Here is a 23,791-nt window from a genome sequence, read left to right as displayed (position 1 = left end):
TAAACGCGGTTAGAAATATTGAAAACTGTTTTTAAAAATTGATACAATTTAATAAAACGGGTTTAGTAAACTACAAATGACAAGCATACATTGCTTTTTACCCAATTTATATTTAAAAGAAAACAATGTTTGTTTCGTAAAAAGAATTATGTTTTTAAAGCCAGTTTAATATTTTTACTTGCCTGAAAAATAGTTCATGTAGTAGGACATATCGTGTCTTACACAATTTGTGAGAATGATACCAAAGTCTTTGTTAGCGTGCGCCGTCACGTCTGTTTTGAAATGTGTATTAGCCGAATATGTTTACATGTTCTTTTTAAATGGATGTTTAACCCTATAATTTTTTTCTGGACTAAAAAAAAAATAAAAAAATAAAACTATACAATTTAATAAAACGGGTTTTGTAAAATACAAATGAAGAGCATAATTTTTTGTAGCAATTTTATATTTAAAAGAATTTTTTTTTATTATTATGTTTTTTAAACCAATTTAAAATGTTTGTATTATACCAAAGGAAAACTATTTTATTTAAAGACAGAAAACAAATTTGTATATAAAACTGTAATAAAACGGTAGTCTTAGTATTTTCAAATAGTAAATACAATTAATATCTTTTAATTTACGAGGATAAAACATTTCTCGTTTGAATTATTTTTTTACTACAGGTATCGTATTATTTATTTTTCTGCTGTGGTGAATTTTAAAAGTACACCAAAATGCCGGCCGAAAAAAAAACAAAAAAAAAAAACAACTCCTACCGGCAATGTCGTCGTCTTTTGTTTCGAGACATCGTTCAAAACGAAATATATTTCTCCTGCGAATACAAATAACATCAGTGGATCATTTATTTTTCGCTTTTTATTTAAACCAGTCTATATATTACAAGCCTACACTGTATTACTAGGTTGCTATACTAGTATGTCATACTAAAAAAGGCTGTTAATAGTTCCCTAGAAATAGCCATTTGAAGGCTATTCTTACTCTAACTAATAAGATTGTGGCATTTTTCTGTGATTATTAAATTCCCCTATTTATGCAATATGACCTCCATTGTAGAACTACATCTTTTAAGGTCTATTTTTATCACTAACCCGATACCCATTGCCTAACCCTAATGCCTAACCTAAATGCCTAACCCCAATGCCTAACCCTCTCCTTAATGAATTTTCTTCCATAACCATAGTTTAATCAAGAAAGGTCTACATGATGTCGTGTTGAAGTTTTCGCACCAAGATGCGTCATTAGTCCATTAAAACCACCGGATAAGATGCGTATGTAATAGATGTGTTAAATCTTTAGAACATACTTCAGTAAAGAAAAAGCATGGTTCAACGAAAAAAAGCAATCATATATATATATATATATATATATATATATATATATATATATATATATATATATATATATATATATATATATATTTATTTATATATATAATATATTATATAATATATTACATAAATATGTATATAATTAAATAAATATATATATAATTAAATATATATATATATATATATATATATATATATATATATATATATATATATATATATACATATATATATATATATATATATATATATATATATATATATATATATATATATATATATATATATATATATATATATATATATAATTACTTTTTTCCGTTGGAGGGGGTTGGGCGGGGGGGGGGGGGTTGGGTGAAACCATGAGGTGCCGCACTGGGTGACACCCGACCTTGCGGCGACGCTAGTTAGAGAATTAACATCATTCTGTTTCTCTATTGAAACGAAAATGTACACTGATAACAACACTTACGAGTCGACCTGAAATGTTGATAGTCGTTGCGTTTCTTTTATAAGCTCTCCGGCCACCAGCTCCGCGGCTATGATGGTGATAGTGTAATGGTCCCTGTGGGGAATAATTTTGTTGCTCATATAGATTGTTTATCGTATACGCCGGATGTTATATACACGTATGTGTGTGCATGTATATGTGTCTATGTATATGTGTGTGTATGTATGTTTGTGTGTATGTGTGTGCATCTATGTGTGTATGTTTATTCTGTCTGTCTGCATGAGTGTCTATGTGTGTGTACGTCTTTATGTGTGTGTGTGTGTGTGTGTGTGAGTCTTTATGTGTATATGTGTTTGTATGTATGTATGCATGTGTGTGTGTATGTTTGTGTTTATGAATGTGCATGTATGTGTGTGTGTATTTGTGTCTGTCTGTCTGCATGAGTGTGTATGTGCGTGTGAGTGCGTGTTTATGTGTGTGTATCTTTATGCGTGTATGTGTATGTATGTATGTATATGTATATGTGTGTGTTTATATATGTGTGTGAATGAATGTGTGTTGTGTGTGGGTTTATGTATGTTTGTGTGTATGTGTGTGCATGTATGCATATGTGTGTGTTTATATATATGTGTGTGAATGTATGTATGTTTTGTGTCTGTGCCTTGGGTACTCACGTCAGCACGAAGAAGTGGTAAATGTTCTTCCAGTCCATGACCGGTACAGCTGTCATGTAGTCCAACAAGCTGTCTGATATGTGCTGTAGGACACTGACGTGGTACAAGTCCGTGCCGCAGACTTGAACTGGACAACCCGTCTTAAAAGCTTCCCTGGTTAGACGATCAACAACAACACTCAATAACTAAAGCAATTCTGCCTGTTTAGACGATCAACAACAACACTCAATAACTAAAGCAATTCTGCCTAGTTAGACGATCAACAACAACACTCAATAACTAAAGCAATTCTACCTGTTTAGACGATCAACAACAACACTCAATAACTAAAGCAATTCTGCCTAGTTAGACGATCAAAAAACAACACTCAATAACTAAAGCAATTCTTCCTGGTTAGACGATCAACAACAACACTCAATAACTAAAGCAATTCTGCCTGGTTAGACGATCAACAACAACACTCAATAACTAAAGCAATTCTGCCTAGTTAGACGATCAACAACAACACTCAATAACTAAAGCAATTCTACCTGTTTAGACAATCAACAACAACACTCAATAACTAAAGCAATTCTGCCTAGTTAGACGATCAAAAAACAACACTCAATAACTAAAGCAATTCTGCCTAGTTAGACGATCAACAACAACACTCAATAACTAAAGCAATTCCGCCTGGTTAGACGATCAACAACAACACTCAATAACTAAAGCAATTCTACCTGGTTAGACGAACAACAACAACACCCAATGACTAAAACAATTCTGCCTGGTTAGACAATCAACAACAACACTCAATGACTAAAGCAATTCTACCTGGTTAGACGATCAACAACAACACCCAATGACTAAAACAATTCTGCCTGGTTAGACGATCAACAACAACACTCAACAACTAAAGCAATTCTACCTGGTTAGACGAACAACAACAACACCCAATGACTAAAACAATTCTGCCTGGTTAGACGATCAACAACAGCACTCAATAACTAAAGCAATTCTGCCTGGTTAGACGATCAAAAAACAACACTCAATAACTAAAGCAATTCTTCCTGGTTAGACGATCAACAACAACACTCAATAACTAAAGCAATTCTACCTGGTTAGACGAACAACAACAACACCCAATGACTAAAACAATTCTGCCTGGTTAGACAATCAACAACAACACTCAATGACTAAAGCAATTCTACCTGGTTAGACGATCAACAACAACACCCAATGACTAAAACAATTCTGCCTGGTTAGACGATCAACAACAACACTCAACAACTAAAGCAATTCTGCCTAGTTAGACGATCAACAACAACACTCAATAACTAAAGCAATTCTACCTGTTTAGACGATCAACAACAACACTCAATAACTAAAGCAATTCTGCCTAGTTAGACGATCAAAAAACAACACTCAATAACTAAAGCAATTCTTCCTGGTTAGACGATCAACAACAACACTCAATAACTAAAGCAATTCTGCCTGGTTAGACGATCAACAACAACACTCAATAACTAAAGCAATTCTGCCTAGTTAGACGATCAACAACAACACTCAATAACTAAAGCAATTCTGCCTGTTTAGACAATCAACAACAACACTCAATAACTAAAGCAATTCTGCCTAGTTAGACGATCAAAAAACAACACTCAATAACTAAAGCAATTCTGCCTAGTTAGACGATCAACAACAACACTCAATAACTAAAGCAATTCCGCCTGGTTAGACGATCAACAACAACACTCAATAACTAAAGCAATTCTACCTGGTTAGACGAACAACAACAACACCCAATGACTAAAACAATTCTGCCTGGTTAGACAATCAACAACAACACTCAATGACTAAAGCAATTCTACCTGGTTAGACGATCAACAACAACACCCAATGACTAAAACAATTCTGCCTGGTTAGACGATCAACAACAACACTCAACAACTAAAGCAATTCTACCTGGTTAGACGAACAACAACAACACCCAATGACTAAAACAATTCTGCCTGGTTAGACGATCAACAACAGCACTCAATAACTAAAGCAATTCTGCCTGGTTAGACGATCAAAAAACAACACTCAATAACTAAAGCAATTCTTCCTGGTTAGACGATCAACAACAACACTCAATAACTAAAGCAATTCTGCCTGGTTAGACGATCAACAACAACACCCAATGACTAAAGCAATTCTGCCTGGTTAGACGATTAACAACACCACTCAATAAAAAAAGCAATTCTGCCTCGTTAGACGATCAACAACAACACTCAATGACTAAAGCAATTCTACCTGGTTAGACGAGCAACAACAACAACAGTCAATAACTAAAGCAATTCTTCCTGGTTAGACGAGCAACAACAACAACAGTCAATAACTAAAGCAATTCTTCCTGGTTAGACGAGCAACAACAACAACAGTCAATGACTAAAGCAATTCTGCCTGGTTAGACGAGCAACAACAACAACAGTCAATAACTAAAGCAATTCTGCCTGGTTAGACGATCAACAACAACACCCAATGACTAAAGCAATTCCGCCTGGTTAGACGATCAACAACAACACTCAATAACTAAAGCAATTCTGCCTAGTTAGACGATCAACAACAACACTCAATAACTAAAGCAATTCCGCCTTGTTAGACGATCAACAACAACACACAATAACTAAAGCAATTCTGCCTAGTTAGACGATCAACAACAACACTCAATAACTAAAGCAATTCTGCCTGGTTAGACGATCAACAACAACACACAATAACTAAAGCAATTCTGCCTAGTTAGACGATCAACAACAACACTCAATAACTAAAGCAATTCTGCCTGGTTAGACGATAAACAACAACACCCAATGACTAAAGCAATTCTGCCTCGTTAGACGATCAACAACAACACTCAATGACTAAAGCAATTCTACCTGGTTAGACGAGCAACAACAACAACAGTCAATGACTAAAGCAATTCTACCTGGTTAGACAAGCAACAACAACAACAGTCAATAACTAAAGCAATTCTACCTGGTTAGACAAGCAACAACAACAGTCAATGACTAAAGCAATTCTGCCTAGTTAGACGATCAACAACAACACCCAATGACTAAAGCAATTCTACCTGTTTAGACGATCAACAACAACAACAGTCAATAACTAAAGCAATTCAATTTGTTACGCATGTTGCAGCAACATGTGTATTATTGGGTGACCCAAAAGATGCGCAGTGGGACGGAGTAGTCTAGCAGTAGAGAGCTGGACTGCTAACCGGAGGTCTCGATTTCAAATGGTTTCTATAGACCATCCCTGAGTCCACCCAATTCTCATGGGTACTCACGTTAGGGAAAGTAAAGGCGGTTGGGCATAGTGCAGAGGTTACATAAACAAGTGAACTCTACTTTACTATAGACCGTCAGGTTTAAAAAGTGAACTTTACTTTTTAAAAGAAGCGCAACTGAAAACTGCGCAACAGGAATATGCACATTGAAAAGTGCGCATGGGCATTTTTTTAATTGAGCATTAATACACTTTATCAATAATAATTACATGTATATTGTAGTATAATAAAACATAACTCCACGAAATATAACTTAATTAAAAAGTGTATTAGTTATTTTTTTTTTAAATTTGGTATTATTCTGTTTGCGTAGTTTTTGTTGCGCAGTTTTCTGATTGCTCATTTTACTGGGAAAGGTATTTTTAAAAATTATGTATTGCTCGCTTAATTATTCAGTCGCAATATTTTTTTCACCATTTACCAAAGTGTTAAAGTAGAGTTTCGTTATATTGGCTGTACATTTTGGGTTGAAAATCAAACTAATAAATATAAATCAAAAACCTTTTTATAAATAACTATATCTCTATTACCCGCTTTAAGATTATCACCGCATTCAATTTTTAACTGTCATTGTGTCAGAAAAAACAGGGACTCGGCTTTCACAATAGTTTAAAAAACAAAGGGCGTCTATAGAATAAAGATAATCCAACCGCAGCTGCAGTATTCTTTAAAAAAAACCTCCATCAAGTCAAAAATGCAAGAAAATTAATTTTTTTAAACTATATAAAATTGATTATGGTCTTCTGTGGGCCCCAAAATGGCGCCCCCCCCCCCCCATCCTCCCGCATTGCGGGGTCTGGCGGCACTGTAGTTCCGCCCCTGCATTGTGTACATCTCAGGTTTAACAAAAAAAAACCCACCAATCACAACAAACAATTACGGTACACATGTAATACCACTACTTATCACAAGTACACACATTGTGTATTTGTGTACTCTGTGCTCCTTGTTCGTTAAACTAATAGATAGATGAGTTGGACTGGAATCTTGTATTTCGAGCTGAAAAAATAAAGTATATACGTTAGTTTAAAATGTTTGGTATATCTATATCTAATAAACAAGAACATGGCAGTAATAAACCGGGAGTGATCTCCCCTAAACTTTCTCGAATATTCTTATATAACTTGGAATATAGACATGATTTTTAATTACTTAAACTTTTAAAAATAGAATAGAATCTCATAGAAAAAAATTGCGCACTAAGTGAACGCCAAAGCAAAATGTGCATAATAGTGCGGGATATTATTAGTACTTTAAAAATTTAAGTGCGTTTTTTGAGAAATCGGAAATAGCGTAAATTAGTACTTCCGGTCAACGGGAATTACTCAAAATTTGACAGAAGGAAGAGAATTAGATCTTTTACTTACATGTGAAACTTCATTTATCTATCTGAAATAGTACTCAAGTTATAGGCTTTTGAAAAATTCAAAGTAGAAAAAAATACCACTTCCGGTTATCGGAAATCGCTCAAAAGTTGATACGGATCTACGATTTTGATAAAATACTTATACATGAAATTTCATCAACCTAGCTGTAGCGGTACTCAAGTAATCGTGTTTACACACAGACACACAGACACACACACACACAGACACACAGACAGACGGAAAAGATTGCAAAATTATGTTTGTCCGTATAAGTGAGGTGTAAAACGTCGATTTTTTTTTTTGCACGATCACAATACTTTCTCTATACTTTGTATATACGAGAAATTAAAAAGTAAAGTGATAAAACATTTAGAAGAGGAAGACGAATTATGCGTGGACCGTCGTAAAGGCAATCACACTGGACTGTTAGCGACCCATATTTCATCTGTAGCTGGTGTAAGTTGAAAACCTATTTGACTTAGCTATTTCTACCCGTGTCGTAGTTCTATGTGGCAGTTGAGTAAACATATTAGTTACCTACTTTAACACTTTTATCCCGCACGTGTATCAGGCAAGGAGCACCAGAGGCGCCAGGGGACAAACTTTTCGATTTGCACCCCCCCCATCAAGATTTCGACTTGCACCCCCCCCCCCCTCTAAACTTTCAATTTGCACCCCCCTAAAACTTTCAATTTGAATTTTACTATTGTTTTCAGTTATAAACGGTACAATTATACTTTTTACCGTTGACATTCATAATGTTTACCATATAGCCTTGAAAAATCTTAGCCACTACACAATCTTACAATGTAAGCAAACAAACATGACAGTCTTAACTGTGGGGATAAATGGTTTGACATCAAATCCATCTTCTTCTTCTTCGTTTTAAAATGTTATGTCAGAAGGGGTTTCTTAGAGAGTGATGCCCGCAGGTAATGTATTACATATCAACATGTTATCCGCGTTATAGCGCTTCGGTTTAGCCTTTTATGGGATTTTCTTCCATAGCTTTTTTTTCTAACCAAGAACAAAATACAACCTAGCAGTTGATTTATTTTTGGAATAGGGCTGGTAAGTAGGTCACCAACCAGCTCTACGGCTCAATAAAACCTGCATGAGCCATAGAACTGGTTGATGACCTACTTACCAGCCCTATTGTTTTTTCAAGATGTGTTACAATCCCCAGTCTTGGAGCTTAATCTTCCCGGGATTTCGAACTCGAAACTTTTTTCTGTAAGGCAGCAATGCAATTTACCGATCGACCAGTGCGTACAATTTAACGCCATCTTTATTTATCTTTTCAAAACAACAACAGAAACACGACTTTTAAAAGAGGAACACATACCTGAATGGTATTCTCCGACGGAGTGTATATGTAGATATCGAAAGCTCCGCTACTTAAACTGGGCCAGCAGATGAGATATTCAAGGGGACAAGGATTGTAGTGAGAAGCGGGAGCGTTAGCAGGACCTGCGGAAAAAAGCAATGTGTGATCAATGTATATAAAAGAAAAGTAAAAACTTACTTGTATGCAATGTCACAACCATACGCGCTCGTAGTGTGTTTAAGTTTCAGATACTATTTATAAATTGTTAGTAATCAATTTTTTTTTGAGGTACCGACCCCATTTATTTTCATGTTATAAACTTTACTACTATTTATATGAATTACTGTCAGCCACATTATTTAAAAGTTAATTCAGTTATCGACCCATTAATTTACAATTTTTTTAATGTTTACTATTGACATAAATTGTTGTCTGCAACTTTTTGTTTATCTCCAGTTTGCTGTCGAGCCTAAATTTTTTTTTTTTTTTAATAAATTTTTTTTAGGCAATATGCATGTTTAGTCGAATAACAAATTCTGTACTTGTACATTTTTTAAAATGCCCATAATTTTTTTTTTCAAGTTAAGCTAAGCTTAAGACAGGTAGACATTGGCAGTAGCAGCGACATTCTTGTTGCTAATAGGACATTTAGTAGCAGGTTCAGCACATTCCTGACATGCAATGACATGTCCCACAAGGCAGGAACACACAGTTCAGTGGTCTCTCGTGACAGATGCAACACAAACTGCGCTGGGTCAGATAGTTATGTTCATTTTCAACTGCTCTAAACTGTTCTTGGTCATCATGTCTTGAAGAGCCTAAATTGTTTGTTTATTAACTAAAATTGTTATACACCAGCTGACCCGCCAGGTAGCATACGCCGCTATTTAGTTGTTTTACTTTCAATTTTTCAGTAATTCATTATTTATGAATTCGACACTACTTATGCTGCGACTGAAAATATTTTTGTTTAAAACAATATCAGTCGGTCGTGAAGGACGATTATCCTCACCCACACTTTCTACCTCTACCCCCCCCTCCCTCCGTGAAAGCAGCCGTCAGTGACGACAGTTTACAGACGACAATGATAAGATCAAGCAGAACTTGGTATTACCTCCCCTTAGTTTCAAATCGTTTACTAACTAAATTCACTGCCCCTAATAACCGTCACTAATTCGACCCGGCTCTACGATTGAACCATAGCTCACAATACTGTGTGTGTGTGGGGGGGGGGGGGAGTAAGCGATATACAAAGAGAGCGATGGAGGGGGCGTCCCGCATGGTCCCTCCATGATGATAATAAATAGATCTTTGTCGGTAATTATACAGACGGAGTAACTCTCTACGAGTTGTCTCCCCTATTAAGTCAATCCATGGGGAGTCTCGGCAGGTTTTTTTTTTAAATCAACCTATTGCATGTATGATAATCATTCTCCAGAGGTTGGAGGGGGGGGGGGGTTAGTTCTGGGGAGAGTGGTAATTGATTAGTTGTATATCACACGGCGTATACAACTAGGGATTGATGAACGCGGGTAGTTCCTTAGCACAGTCTTAGATCAGAAAGTCAGCTTAATGGGAAAGCAGAGTCTGATTGAAAATCAGAGCTTGGTAAATTGGAGGAAGGAGTGCGGAGGGGGGTGAAGATGGTTAGCTGAACTTCTTGTTTTTAACTCAGGAATTGAAGATATATCATATACGGGCCGTTATCGAGTTGTTTTATTTTCTACTTATCAACAATTCATAATTTATGAATTCAACACTACCCCCCCCCCTTCCTCCCAAGTCCCACCCCGCCCAGTGAAAGCAGCCGTTTACAGACGACAATGAAAATATCAAGCAGAACTTTTTATCTCCCCTTAGCTTCAAATCGTTTAAAAGCTAAATTATCTGCCCCTAATAGCCGTCACTTAATCGAACCGACTCTACTATTGTAAACATTCGGGGTGATCCACAGCTCACCTGACACGGGGGGATGATATTGGTGTCTAAGCTGTGTGGTGTTTTCTATCGTCTCTATGAAGAGAATTATATATATATATGTATATATATATATATATATATATATATATATATATATATATATATATATATATATATATATTTGATAGAAATTGATAGGGTAGAATTATCATTGTGTACAGTATAATGTTTTGTTTTCCCGTTCGTGCCCAAGAAACATGGGGAGATGAAGTAGAGTTCGTCTGTTTTAGAGACCCCGTCATATGAAGGAATAGTGTAGCCAGTACTATGCCTGTCCGAGTTTTCTCTCCCCAATGTGAGTTGGGTACCCATCAGAGCTGGGTGGACTCAGGAGCCTTTTGTGCAGTTATATACATTTACAGATAGTGATACTACATTCTGCACTATTTTCCATAAAAAAAATGTTAAATTAAAAAAAAAAAATATTACTTGATTGCTGCCAACATTCAAACAGCACCAAAACCATTAGGATAATTCTAAACACGGTGACGTAAAACATCGTATAATCTGTAACTTCAACACCTGTATAATGGAATTAGGAAACTAATTGTTGTATTTTTTTTATAATTATTTGATTGCTAGATCTTGCGCTGTTTATTTACTAGTGATGTCTGTAAAGAAAGAAAGAGAACTAGTACAGTTGTCCCTTATTTATCACGGGTGTTCAGTTCCAGATCATTGGATCGTGCTCTGTCATAGGTTCTGTATCAATGGGAAATCTAAAGAAAGTCGCTTGCTAATGTCAAATTCAGGGGTTGGATTCTAGATAGACCGTCTTTGTAGAGTTTCTTTCTGTCGTCTCTTTCGGAGGAGGGGCCTTTAAACCCGGCGCCCGGCAACCCCCCCCCCCCCCGACATAAACGCCCTGGACAACCCCCCCACCCCGCAACACCCTTAAACCACTTCCCCCCCCCCCCCCCCCCCCCTCTATGCGGAGTACGTCCACCACCTTTCCCCACTCTCCTAAGACGAAAAAAAAAATGTACATAAAATGGATACTTTAAACGCCCGTGATCTCTCTTCAAAAGATTTACAAGCCTCCTTCCAAAAGCTTTTCCCCTACACCCAAAAGTTAACTACAACCTCCACCCCCCCCCCTACGCCAGTCTGAAAATGTCTGAAAGAAAGTGGATTTATGTCCTTAGCATGTCAATAGTGTTGATATTCTCCCTCAGTCTCTCTCTATATCTCTCTCTGTCTCTCTCATACACTCATAAAGTCTTAACCAGTTCATGCGGTTCCTTCCAGTCCAAGTACAGATCAGTGTTTCTTCCAGATTTTTTTCTCCGAGGGGAAGGGCACCTGATATTTTCGGGAGGAGGGGGGAGGGAATTACTTTTCCGGCGGAAACTGGTAACAGTATGTTTTCTATATACATTTCTTTTCGTTCGGAGAGGTACACTTTCTTCGAGGGGGATCTGCCCCCCCCCCCCCATCCCCCCGAAGAGATGCCTGGAAGAAACACTGCAACAGATAGAGCTAGTGGCTAGGTCCAGTCTCATAATCGGTACATATAGTTTTTATGTATACGATGTGCTATATTTAGGTGATTTTTTAAAAGACCTTTTGATAGTAATGATGGCGATTAGTTGATCTGAGAGTCAAACTTCAGGAAGTGTATACCTAAATGTCGTGTAGGTTGATCATTGATAGATCTGGATTTAGAGTGTGGTTTTGTTACATTTGATATGTGTGATATGATATGTATGATTTGTGTATAGGTTCATAAGAAATAAACTAGATCTGGAGCTAACACTGGTTATCATTTTTCAAAATACCAATAATGAGTAAATCTAAATCTAAGCTAGATCTATTAGCTATTTATCAATTCTAGATTATGAAGTAATTGGTTAAAAGTTTTATATTTATAAATGAGGGACTAGTTAATGTTAATTAAAATGAATAACATCATTACTAGATCTAAATAGTTTTTTTTGACTATATAAACTACACATAATATACTTTCCACTTGTAAAATACAATATAGGCCTAGGTCTTTCTGTGTAGATAAATATGTGCATCAGACAAGGATCATGGCTTTACTGAACAGATTTGATTAGCACTAGTGCTAAACAGTACGGCGTGGAAAATGCGTCTTTTGACATTGCCGATAAAAATTTAAACAATCTGATTTTAAATTTCACGATATAGGACCAAAAGGCGTCGCGTGCTGCCTCTGTCATGGAGAATGAGAAATAAATTTAAATTAAAGTTGTGAATAAAATATTATATTATGCGAAGAATCTCGATATCCAGCTTAGTTTAATAATACAAAAAAAAGGCTTTACTTTTTAACTTGGTGAGCACTCTTAAATTCATTTTGTCGTTATTTTTTCCTTAAATTAAAAATACCATGATATATGTCATGGGTCTCCAAACCTTTTAGTCCAAGGGCCGAATCAACTATCAAATATAAGTTCGGGGGCCATTTTCTTACAGGCACCTTTTTGGAGTGGTGGAGCACCCCTCCCCCCCCCCCGAAGAATTCCACCCCCAACCGAATTTATATATATATATATATATATATATATATATATATATATATATATATATATATATATATATATATATATATATATATATATATATATATATATATATATCTTCTTCTTCTTCGTTCTTAATTTTTGAATATGGTGGAGGATTCAGACAACAAGTCCAACTTCGTGGACAAACCGGACTGTGGTCTCCAGTTTGTCAGGTGTCCCATATAATTTTTCCCTGAGTGGGGTGGGCTGGGGCCAGTGTCTGACTCTTGCCTGGCTATACAGAGAACATTCCTGGAGTACGTGCTCCGTGTTTTCCGGGGCCTTGCCACAAGGGCACATTTCGCTACACCGAACCTTCAGTTTTTTGTGCATGTGTTGATTTAGTCTGGTGTGGCCTGTTCTAAGTCGAAAGATTATGTATTGTTGTTTTCGTGTTAAATTGTAATAGCCGTCGTCTTTAATGTAGTGAGGGTGTGTGACAGACCACATTTGCGTTTGTTTGTTTTTTATTATTCTGTTTATTTCTTTTGGGTGTAGCGAAATTTCCGGTTGTGGTTTCTTTCCCCCAATTTTTGCCAGCTGGTCTGCGATCTCGTTACCCTGGATCTGGCAGTGGCCCGGGATCCACTGCAGCACAATTCTGCTGCAGGTATTTTTTAGCCTCTCTAGTGCTGTCATAAGTGTTTGAATATAGGACTCTGGATTTTGTAGGGAATGCAGGACTGATTTGGCATCTGTAAGAAATACAATCTGACTATTCGGTGATTCAGGGTGTTCTGACAGGAGGATTGCTGCGTGTTCTAAAGCTTCTTTTTCTGCCCTAAAATTGTCGGATAGGCTGCCTGTGGCTATTGCCTTTTCTAGGCTTTCTCCGCTTGGCCATTCAATAAGGATGCCAGCCCCGCCAATTTTTGTGGCATCTTCAGCTGAGCCATCTGTGAAAACTCTAATCCAGTATATATATATATATATATATATATATATATATATATATATATATATATATATATATATATATATATATATATATATATATATACAAATTTCAAGTGCCCCCCCCCCCGAGAAAAAGATCTGGAAGAAACATTGTCGGGGACCGACAACACACTCGAGGTCCAAGTTTGTTCTCAAATTGTTCTTTACGTATGCCTACTTCATTCTTGATAAAGTGTGTATGTTGTTCCAAAATTTGAAAGGTACTTTGGTGCAAAAGTTTTAATATTAGGAAAGTCTTCGTTGGGCAAATACTTATAAAACCCACCCGCCCTTATTTGAACTTGTCTTGAAGGAGGTCATTTGCTGGGCAACTGGCCACATTTATTTCAATGGTATTTGCACCCAATGCTACATTTTCCGGTTGTTTTTAATTTTTTCTCAGCCATCTCCAACGAACATTTTTTTTCCGTGGACAAAAAGATCTCCGAGGGCCTGATAAGAGGACATCACTGGCCGCATCCGACCCGCGTGCCTTAGTTTGGAAACCCCTGATAAATGTGAACAGTTAAAGTCCATTATCATGGAGGCTCAGCTAGAAGAAAGATACCGAAGCCCCCAAGCCCTGACATTGTTTGTGTTTAATGACACAATCTACGCCCTGATGCCACCTTACAGGCTTGGCACTTTGTATGACAAAACAAATGGCAATAAATTAGGTGCCAAGGAATATGTCAACTCTTTTACATATCGATTTTATTGTAGCATTTCAACTAAAACTCAATTGGCGTAGAAACATTGTGAGGTATGATTGCAATGCTTTATTTTTTTTTCAATTACATGTATCGCGATGATACATTTACTCTATAATAGTAATTCAAGGAGTTGAAAATTATGTAGTTATGTAAGAAAATTATAACGTGACATTATGAAATGAGGCGTAAAGTATTTCTTAACAAAAGAAAACTCACGACTGATAAAAGAGGTAATGGAAAAAAGTAACAAGGAAAAATAAGTTTTATAAAATGATATTTTAATATAAACAAAAGTGTCGATTTACAATAATTAAAACATTTAAGAAAACATTTCATTATAAATAAAATGTGTTTATTTATATATAGATTTGTGTTAGTTAATTACATCTGCAAACATTCGAAATCTATTGAAATTAGCAAATTTATTCATTCAAACTATCAAGCACATTTTAAATACTAGCTAGTAGCTTGTTATAAATGTAAATCGAGACTTTAAAACAATTTAAGATGTTACTTTGTAAAAACAAGATACACAAATGTTTATGTTAGTTTTTAGTAGTTACATTTTTAAATTTAAATCACATTAGCCGTAAAATAATTCACCATTTTTTTAAAAATGTTGGTTATTTTCTAATTATTCATTTGAAGAAAAGAAAAATTAAAACTCAGAAATCACTTTTGGAAGTTAAGTTACACTACAAGTAATGAACTTTTTTTTTTTAGTAAGAATAATTTTTAATAAACCGGGAATGATCTCCCCTAAACTTTCTCGAATATTCTTATATAAAATAACAGGGGATGGGAACTCGGGCTATAGACATGTTTTTTAATCCATTTTAAATACTTAAAGTTTTAAAAATAGAATAAAATCTCGTAGACAAATTAATTGCACACCAAGTGAACGCCAAATAAAAAAGCGCATAATAGTGCGCAATATTATTAGTACTTTTAAAATTTACATTAGTTTTTTGAGAAATCGGAAGTAGCGTAAAGTACTACTTCTAATCAACGGAAATTACTCAAAATTTAACAGAAGGTAGAGAATTAGATCTTTTTTTTACATGTGAAATTTCATTTATCTATCTGAAATAGTATTCAAGTTATAGGCTATTGAAAAATTCAAAGTAGGAAAAGTACCACTTCCGGTTATCGGAAATCGCTCAAAAGTTGATACGGATCAACGTTTTTGATAAAATACTTATATAAGAAATTTCATCAACCTAGCTGTAACGGTACTCAAGTTATCATGTTTACACACGGACAGACAGACAGACAGACAGACACACAGACATACGGACAAGATAGCAAAATTATGTTTTTCCGTATCAGTGAGGTGTAAAACGTCGAGATTTGTAAAAATCTCGATTTTTTTTTTTTGCACGATTACAAGACTTTCTCTATACTTCGTATATACGAGAAAGTAATAAACCGGTAGTGATCTCCCCTAAACTTTCTCGAATATTCTTATATAAAACAACAGGGGATGGTAACTGGAGATATAGTTATGATTTTTAATCCATTTTAAATACTGAAACTTTTAAAAATAGAATAGAATCTCAGTAAAAAACAATTGCGCACCAAGCGAACGCCTAATAAAGGTGTGTATAATAGTGCGCAATAGTATCAGTACTTATAAATTTACATTAGTTTTTTGAGAAATCGGAAGTAGCGTAAATTACTACTTCCGGTCAACGGAAATTACTCAAAATTTAACAGAAGGTAGAGAATTAGATCTTTTACTTACATGTGAAATTTCATTTATCTATCTGAAATAGTACTCAAGTTATAGGCTTTTGAAAAATTCAAAGTAGAAAAAGTACCACTTCCGGTTGTCGGAAATCGCTCAAAAGTTGATACGGATCTACGATTTTGATATAATACTTATATATGAAATTTCATCAACCTAGCTGTAACGGTACTCAAGTTATCGTGTTTACACACGGACAGACACACACACGGACAGACACACACACACACAGACATACGGACAAGATTGCAAAATTATGTTTTTCCGTATCAGTGAGGTGTAAAACGTCGAGATTTGTAAAAATCTCGATTTTTTTTTTTTTGCACGATTACAATACTTTCTCTATACTACGTATATACGAGAAAGTAAAAAAGGAATCCCTTTGAAAATATTTTTTTCAGATAATGCATAAATCATCTAAAAGGATGGATGATTTTACACTACATTTTTTATCGGCAACACTTGATTGGTAATAGGTTTAGATTTACAAAAACAGAACAAGCCAATAGCCAGTGCGATGATCACTAGTGCAGCTAGCGGGACTCCTATAGCAATAGCCAGTGTAGCGTCAATGGAATCCGCTGAAATAAATTCACACAATTAAAAATATATTTTATATATAATATAAATTGTTGCATTTTTTAGTTTACATATTTTACATAACGATGATTTTGTATTACTTTAGTAACGTTTGTAGTTGTATTAAAATTACTTTAAAAAATAGGCTTAGACATTCAATTATGCAAGTGAAAAATATAAATTACACAAAGACTGTGTTTTTACTACTGAGTTATTGTCTGTTAATATTGTTGTTTGTTTGTATATTATATACATAAAATATAATACTTCTTTTTAAAAGTGATAATTCATTAGAAATAAAAGATGCCATTCCCTCCCCCCCCCCCCCCACCCCACATATACCCATTGACTGGTTTATGTGCATTAGGATTCGTGTTTCAGTAAATCACTGTTTCAATCGTAGTATTTTACAGATAATTGAAATTGATTGTGATCAAATGTATTATTCTCATTATTGATATACGATAGTCAATACGTCAAGTGAAGCATATTTCATCAATCGCTGTGTACTTGACGTAAATATGCATACAGTGTGTACTTACATGATGAGCTGATTTATGTTTCCGAAACATGAGTTAGCTACCTGCTAGAACTAGTGTTAGAGACGTACTAATGAGTCTTCACCCTGTTCCGAATATGAAATATTTTTCCTGAAAGTTAAGCGCCCCTTCCGGAAAAAACATTCAGTAACATTAAATGTTTTACTTACTTTTAGTGTCATCCTCTTTTATGACTTTGGTTCTGTTTCCATCTTCTACTTTTATGTAATCGTCTTCTCCAGATACGTCTCTGTACAAATCCTCTGGTATAAAAAGTAGAGAGCTTATAATATGTATGACACCATTGGTGGCGCCAATATCTGAGTGTACAACTCAGTGGCGGAACTAGAAAAAATGGGCCACCCCGCAAAAAAATTTTTTGGGCCCCCATATATATATATATATATATATATATATATATATATATATATATATATATATATATAAACACAATACGAACATAGGATACTCATTTCTGGCCTGATCGGGTTTTTAAAAAAAAAAATTCAATTAAATCTAATCACAACATGTCATGTGTATCAGTGGCGGAACTAGAAAACCCCCCCCCCCCCCCCCCCGCAGAATTTTTTTTGGGCCCCTATATATATATATATATATATATATATATATATATATATATATATATATATATATATATATATATATATATATATATATATATATATATATATATATATATATATATATATATATATATATATATATATATATATATATATATATATATATATATATATATATATATATATATATATATATATATATATATATATATATTTAAAAAAAAATTCCATCTGGTACACGAATACATCAGAGGTTTTCCAACACACGAGCTGGCCCCTTTCTAAATCTAGTCCAACACACCAAACTGAGGCTTTCATCAAAACGTTACTAGCCGTGTGCCCTGTTTTCCAGAAGTTGAATTAAATGTTAACAATGTCGGCAGTTCATTTCTTGGATCTTAGGGCGCGGGTTTGTCCACACTACCAACTAGACACGCCTAGGCATGCTGTAAATCCCTCGGCGACGGCCCAGGTGTCAGGGGAGTCACGGGGCTCTTGGAGCTACCGGTTACTTTACTGCACGGGTGATGGGTGTGACACATTGTTTCTTCCGGCAGAGCTCCTCCCCACCCCCGAAAACAGTCTACCCTGGAAGAAACATTCGTGCGACACCTAATTAGATTTAGTCATCGAGTGTTGTAGCGAGACTTAGTCCTAGTGTTGTGGGAACTTATAAACGACTTCTGTGGGGGCCAACTTGCTCATATGTGATGCGCTCAGGATGACACTGACGCCGATTGTATTCAAGTAGTAACCTCATCCGCTTATGCAGGATCACGGGGCGCTAAATCACATATTTCCGTTAGGAGTCCCCACTCAAATATGTACAAATGCTAGGCCTATGACAGAAACCTTTGCGGGGCTGTACTCAACAGCTTCCCAAGTTTTCATGGCGATTGGGTGAATGATGCAGTAATGCATAATAATAATTAGAGAGAAAAATGTTTTTCACATGTACAACTGTATGTGGCCAGGTCACGCGTTGGATAACCTTCTGATTTAGGGGAGGGGGGGGGGGGGGGGATTAACAAAAAGCCAGACCCTCACACACCCCCACCTCAATGACTATTAATAATTTTCAATTAATTCTAAACGTTCTAATTAATTTCTAAATAATTATATAAAAAATAATCTTACCTGTTTTGTGAATTAGATGTGCCTAATACTATGAAAGTAAATTGTAAATTAATATGTGTTGACTAGATCTAGTGCTGTCTAGTGTCTGACAAAATGTGCTGAAGTGGTGAATCGTACGGTTAGGAAGTAGTTCATAAACGATACATTTATCTCCTCGATACTTGTGAGGTTGAGAAAGAGGGATGGGATAGGGGTCGGCTCGGGAAAAAACTTGAAAGGGACAACAAAACGCCTTGATCTATGTACGTCAGCATCGCCCATTGTAAAACTTACTCAGGGAAGATAATTTGAACTATAGGCCTTAAAAGTTTACTATATTTCTTGTAAAATCAAAAACAAGTAAACGTATATAAACTGAAGTTTCTAGTATTATATTATTTTTTTTTAATTATTTGTACGATACAAGATAGTACAGGGCACAAATTCAATCACTATCACAAACACATATTAACATTGAAAAATGTACAATGGATTTCGGGTCCCCTACCAATGCCGCAAATAAGAACCGCGCATCATTAAAGCCCACTTCATATGTAGCGGCTTATCGTGCTATGGACTTTGTTGTTTTTTTTAAAAGAATTTTGCCGGCGACAGCGTGTGTTTGATTGTAGGGAAATAGAACTCGGCCTTGACGATGGTTAAAAAATACAACTATAAATAACTGTTTTAAATATGTAAAGAATTTGTCGACAATTTTTTAAGCCCCTTTTTGGTCCCCATCCCCTGCCCCATCCGCCACAGTACACTTTGGAGGATCGGTCAAACAGTTACGTGTCCTCTATTTAGCTATCAAAGGGAGGGGGGGGGGGGGCAACGAGTCAAAGAAGTCACTCAAAATTTGAAGAGTTGCCTATATTTTACACTGTAGTTCGTGTAATGGATTTTATCTTTTGCGGAAGAGCGTAGTATAGTGACTGTAAAATTAAGATAATCGTACCGCAGCTACAGTGTTTTTCTTTTACAAACCAAATATTAAGGCAAAAATTAAATTCAAAATTTAAAAAAAAAAATTAATTTTGGTCAGCCGTGGGCCCCTAAACGGCTTGCCCCCCCCCCCCCCCGCGCATTGCGGGGTCTGGCGGGACTGTAGTTCCGCCCCTGTTCATCAGGTAAATGAACAACTACTGACTAGTGTCTTTAACAAAATGTGCAGAAGTGGTCAGTTTACAGTTCATAGACGGTTCGTTAATCTATGCATTACATCTTATTGTAAGAGTAAGGGTGTGGTGAGGGGTAGAAGTGAGGGGTAGGGGGGAGGGGGGAGAGTTGGGAGGGGAAGGGGACAAGAAAGCGCCGATAAACATCTACATCATTAGTGCCGACTTTTTCCGATCGTCTAGAAGACCAGGATAGTCGCCTCGCCGCAACATTTCCCCAGCCCGATTTCAAAGCGTACCGGCACAGTCAAATTTCAGATGCTTCGTCTTTGAAGTTGTCTATATGTCTGCATGGCGGTCTCTCGAGCTATAGCCTGTGCATTTTTCTCAAAGACGTTTGCCGACTATCGTGTTTGTTTGTAACTGTAGAAGAAAGATAACTCGACCTCCACCTAATTTTTTTTTTAATTTTTTTAAAATAATTTAGCCAGGATTTTTGGGCCCCCAATTGGTCTGGGCCCCCCCGCATTGCGGGGTCTGGCGGCACTGTAGTTCCGCCCCTGGTACAACTTGCGCTCTGACACCTCCAAACATGATGTAGGTTGCTGTGGGAAAGAGAAAATAATTTTTTTAAAACAAGTTTTCTGCTGGTACAAATTTTAGACAGGAGACAACAGATTCAAGATTTTTCTTTAGGGTCAGAAGTTACTCTTTCTTCTTCATTCTTTATTGTAAAGTTGGGGAGTATTTCCTCCAACCCAAAGTGTTAATCTGTCATGCGGATTCAAAACTCAGCCTGCCTTTCTTTTGGATTTGATTCCAAAGCCTTTTTCCATCTAAGAGCAAATTACACAGCAGAAATTGTTTGATTTTGGAGTTTTCTCTCCTAGATGCATTGCTATTCCCAGCTATCGAGACTCATTGGTCCGAGGGTTTTGATATCGTAATTTTTCAGCTTAGCAACCATGTGCTTTATCAAACCGACCACACCAACAGTCTCAGAAGTTGCTTAGGATTATGGTCAGGAATAGGGTATTGACACTCTTAGCTCTTAAACCACCTGTCAATGTTTTGCAATAACCAAAATATTTTAAATACTAACAATCTTAAACTAGATACATATGGATTTTTGAGTAATTTAAAAACTGGAATTAGTAGTTTTTGTAATTAGCACAAGCTTTGTTTATTTAAAAATTGTGCAAGTGTACTTTTCTTAAGAATGAATAAATTTTTAATTTAAACTTGAAAAATTTGATTTATCTAGGAATAGTCATAAATATAATTTATGTTGGGAAATAATTCCAAGCAGGATCTTAGCAGGAAAACTTGGAAGAATGTAAGTAGAAAAATTAAATATTAAGTTTACTTACTAAGAACAATAAATTACAATACAAAACAAATTATATTTTATTTGAGGTAGGAATCTGTTATATTCTGAAGGATCACAATATTATCATTAGTCATAATCATGTGTTAAATCTTCTACTCACTTCTCTGCCCGCCGGGGATATTGGACCTGGAGTCTGTCTGTATGATGATCTCTTCACCATTGTCAGCATAATAACTCCTTGATGCACCATAAGCTAGCTGGTCAATGTATATCTTCTCTCTGAATGTGATTAATCTTCTTAGGAGCTAAAAAAAACAAAAAAAAAACAAAAAGTCCGTTACACTTCTTAAAAGCTAAAAATAAACCAAAGAATTCAGTCCTTTACATATGCTAATATGACAGCTTATTTATACAACGAAACAGAAGTAACAATATCAATGCTTTTGATCTACAACTTATAATTGAATTGCTCTGAACATCAATTCCAGCTCATGATGAATTCATTTTTTTTAAATAATTTATTTGAATTTAAAGTAGTGGTTTACTAATCATAACACTTTCATAATTATTGAATTAGAAACTGTATCATTTCCCATGATAGGTAACTAAGGCTAGTAGATGGGTTGGTATAATTTTAAAAAAATAATAATAACATAAAAATGTTAAATCAAAACTTTGTCAAAAAACAAAAACCTATGCTAAGTCATATTTATTTCACTATGGCTTTTAAAAATCAAATACTTTTCATAAATTCTAGTTTAAAAACAAGCATTTATTTCAAGTAGTTGCTAAGAAGATAGCAGTTCTCATGAATGTCTATTGAACAATTTTACAAAATTAAAGAAGAAAGAACCTTACCCATCTCCACCTCCTCTGATCATTCATAATTTGTCTTCCATAAGCAGTCAATGCAAAGTTGTCAATAGCAGTTCCATTTGGTCAGTAGCGTACGCAGGGGGGGAGCAGGGGGAGCGGCCGCTCCCCCTCTGGCCATTTTCATCAAAGTGGCGCCTTTTTGGAAACTTTTAAACTCAAGGTTTTAAACAATGATTTTTGTTAACAATTATTTTTGGTCGACACATCTATGTAAATCACAAGATTTCTTTTCATGCAGCAATTAAGCAGAATTGTACCATTACGATGCATTGCAATTTTAAAAAAAACCTCTACTCTACGGGTAGTACCACTTGGCAAGAGGGGTGTTAAGTTTAAGGCAACTGTATAATGTATTTGCTTACGAATAATTGATCTAGAAAATATTATACATAAATCTTCACACATAATTAATTTATATATACAGTTTTAATCGTGTAATTAATTTTAAAAAAATTACAATACAGACACAAACACAACTGATGTGGCACCTCTATTTAAATTTACTTATGGGCAAACTGCGTAGTGGTGGGGACATTTTGACAAGGTCAACAACGTCATCACGATGAAGTAGTAGTATTCTTACAGTTTGGACGATAGTGATTACGATTACAAATTATATGAAAGAGTTACAACCCCCCCCCCCCCCCATGGACCCCTTTGTAAAAAAAAGTGTGTCATAATACCACTGCTACTTATTTAAATCTATTTCTGAATCAGTATATATGTGTAATTGAATATGTATGTTTAGAACAGTCATTTAAAAACTGACGCTATGTTCACTCTGTTCACCACACACACACACACAAACACACACACACACACACACACACACACACACACACACACACACACACACACCTCACCACCACAATTGTGTAGAGCGACATTAATGTCACACCTAGGTATACACTGGGTTGGATAATTGACCTAAAGTGACCGGACAGTGGTGAATGAAGTTGAACCCCCCCCCCCCCCAACCCACCCCGAACTGATCTGTTAAGTACATTTGGGAAGACGCGTAACGATGTACCAAATTACCATGCCGCCAGAATCATAGCTTTTGAATCAGGTAAAACTCTGTAAATTGTAAATATTGTTTTTGCAATTACCAGTAAAAATGTGTGTGATCAATACAGTGATCTAACCCATACCTGATCACTATGTTAAATAAACCGGGAGTGATCTCCCCTAAACTTTCTCGAATATTTTTATATAAAATTACAGGGGATGGGAACTCGGGCTATAGACATGATTTTTAATCCATTTTAAATACTTAAAGTTTTAAAAA

The 23,791-nt window shown here is 35.6% G+C and overlaps 1 long non-coding RNA gene across 1 annotated transcript; it reads right to left on the bottom strand.

The window, feature by feature from the left end:
* Nucleotides 1-8,506: 8,506 nt before the first annotated feature.
* On the bottom strand, nucleotides 8,507-10,952 carry LOC131951944 (uncharacterized). Its single transcript, XR_009388460.1, has 3 exons — nucleotides 10,867-10,952; nucleotides 10,417-10,470; nucleotides 8,507-8,600 (listed from the first exon to the last, which is right to left on the bottom strand). It is a non-coding gene; the product is annotated as an uncharacterized LOC131951944 (long non-coding RNA).
* Nucleotides 10,953-23,791: the final 12,839 nt, after the last annotated feature.

Source organism: Physella acuta, unplaced genomic scaffold, assembly GCF_028476545.2.
Source record: "Physella acuta isolate Inbredline_101_S28 unplaced genomic scaffold, ASM2847654v3 ptg000840l, whole genome shotgun sequence".
Classification (NCBI taxonomy): Eukaryota; Metazoa; Mollusca; class Gastropoda; family Physidae; genus Physella; species Physella acuta.
This window is presented reverse-complemented; position numbering and strand designations above follow the sequence as displayed.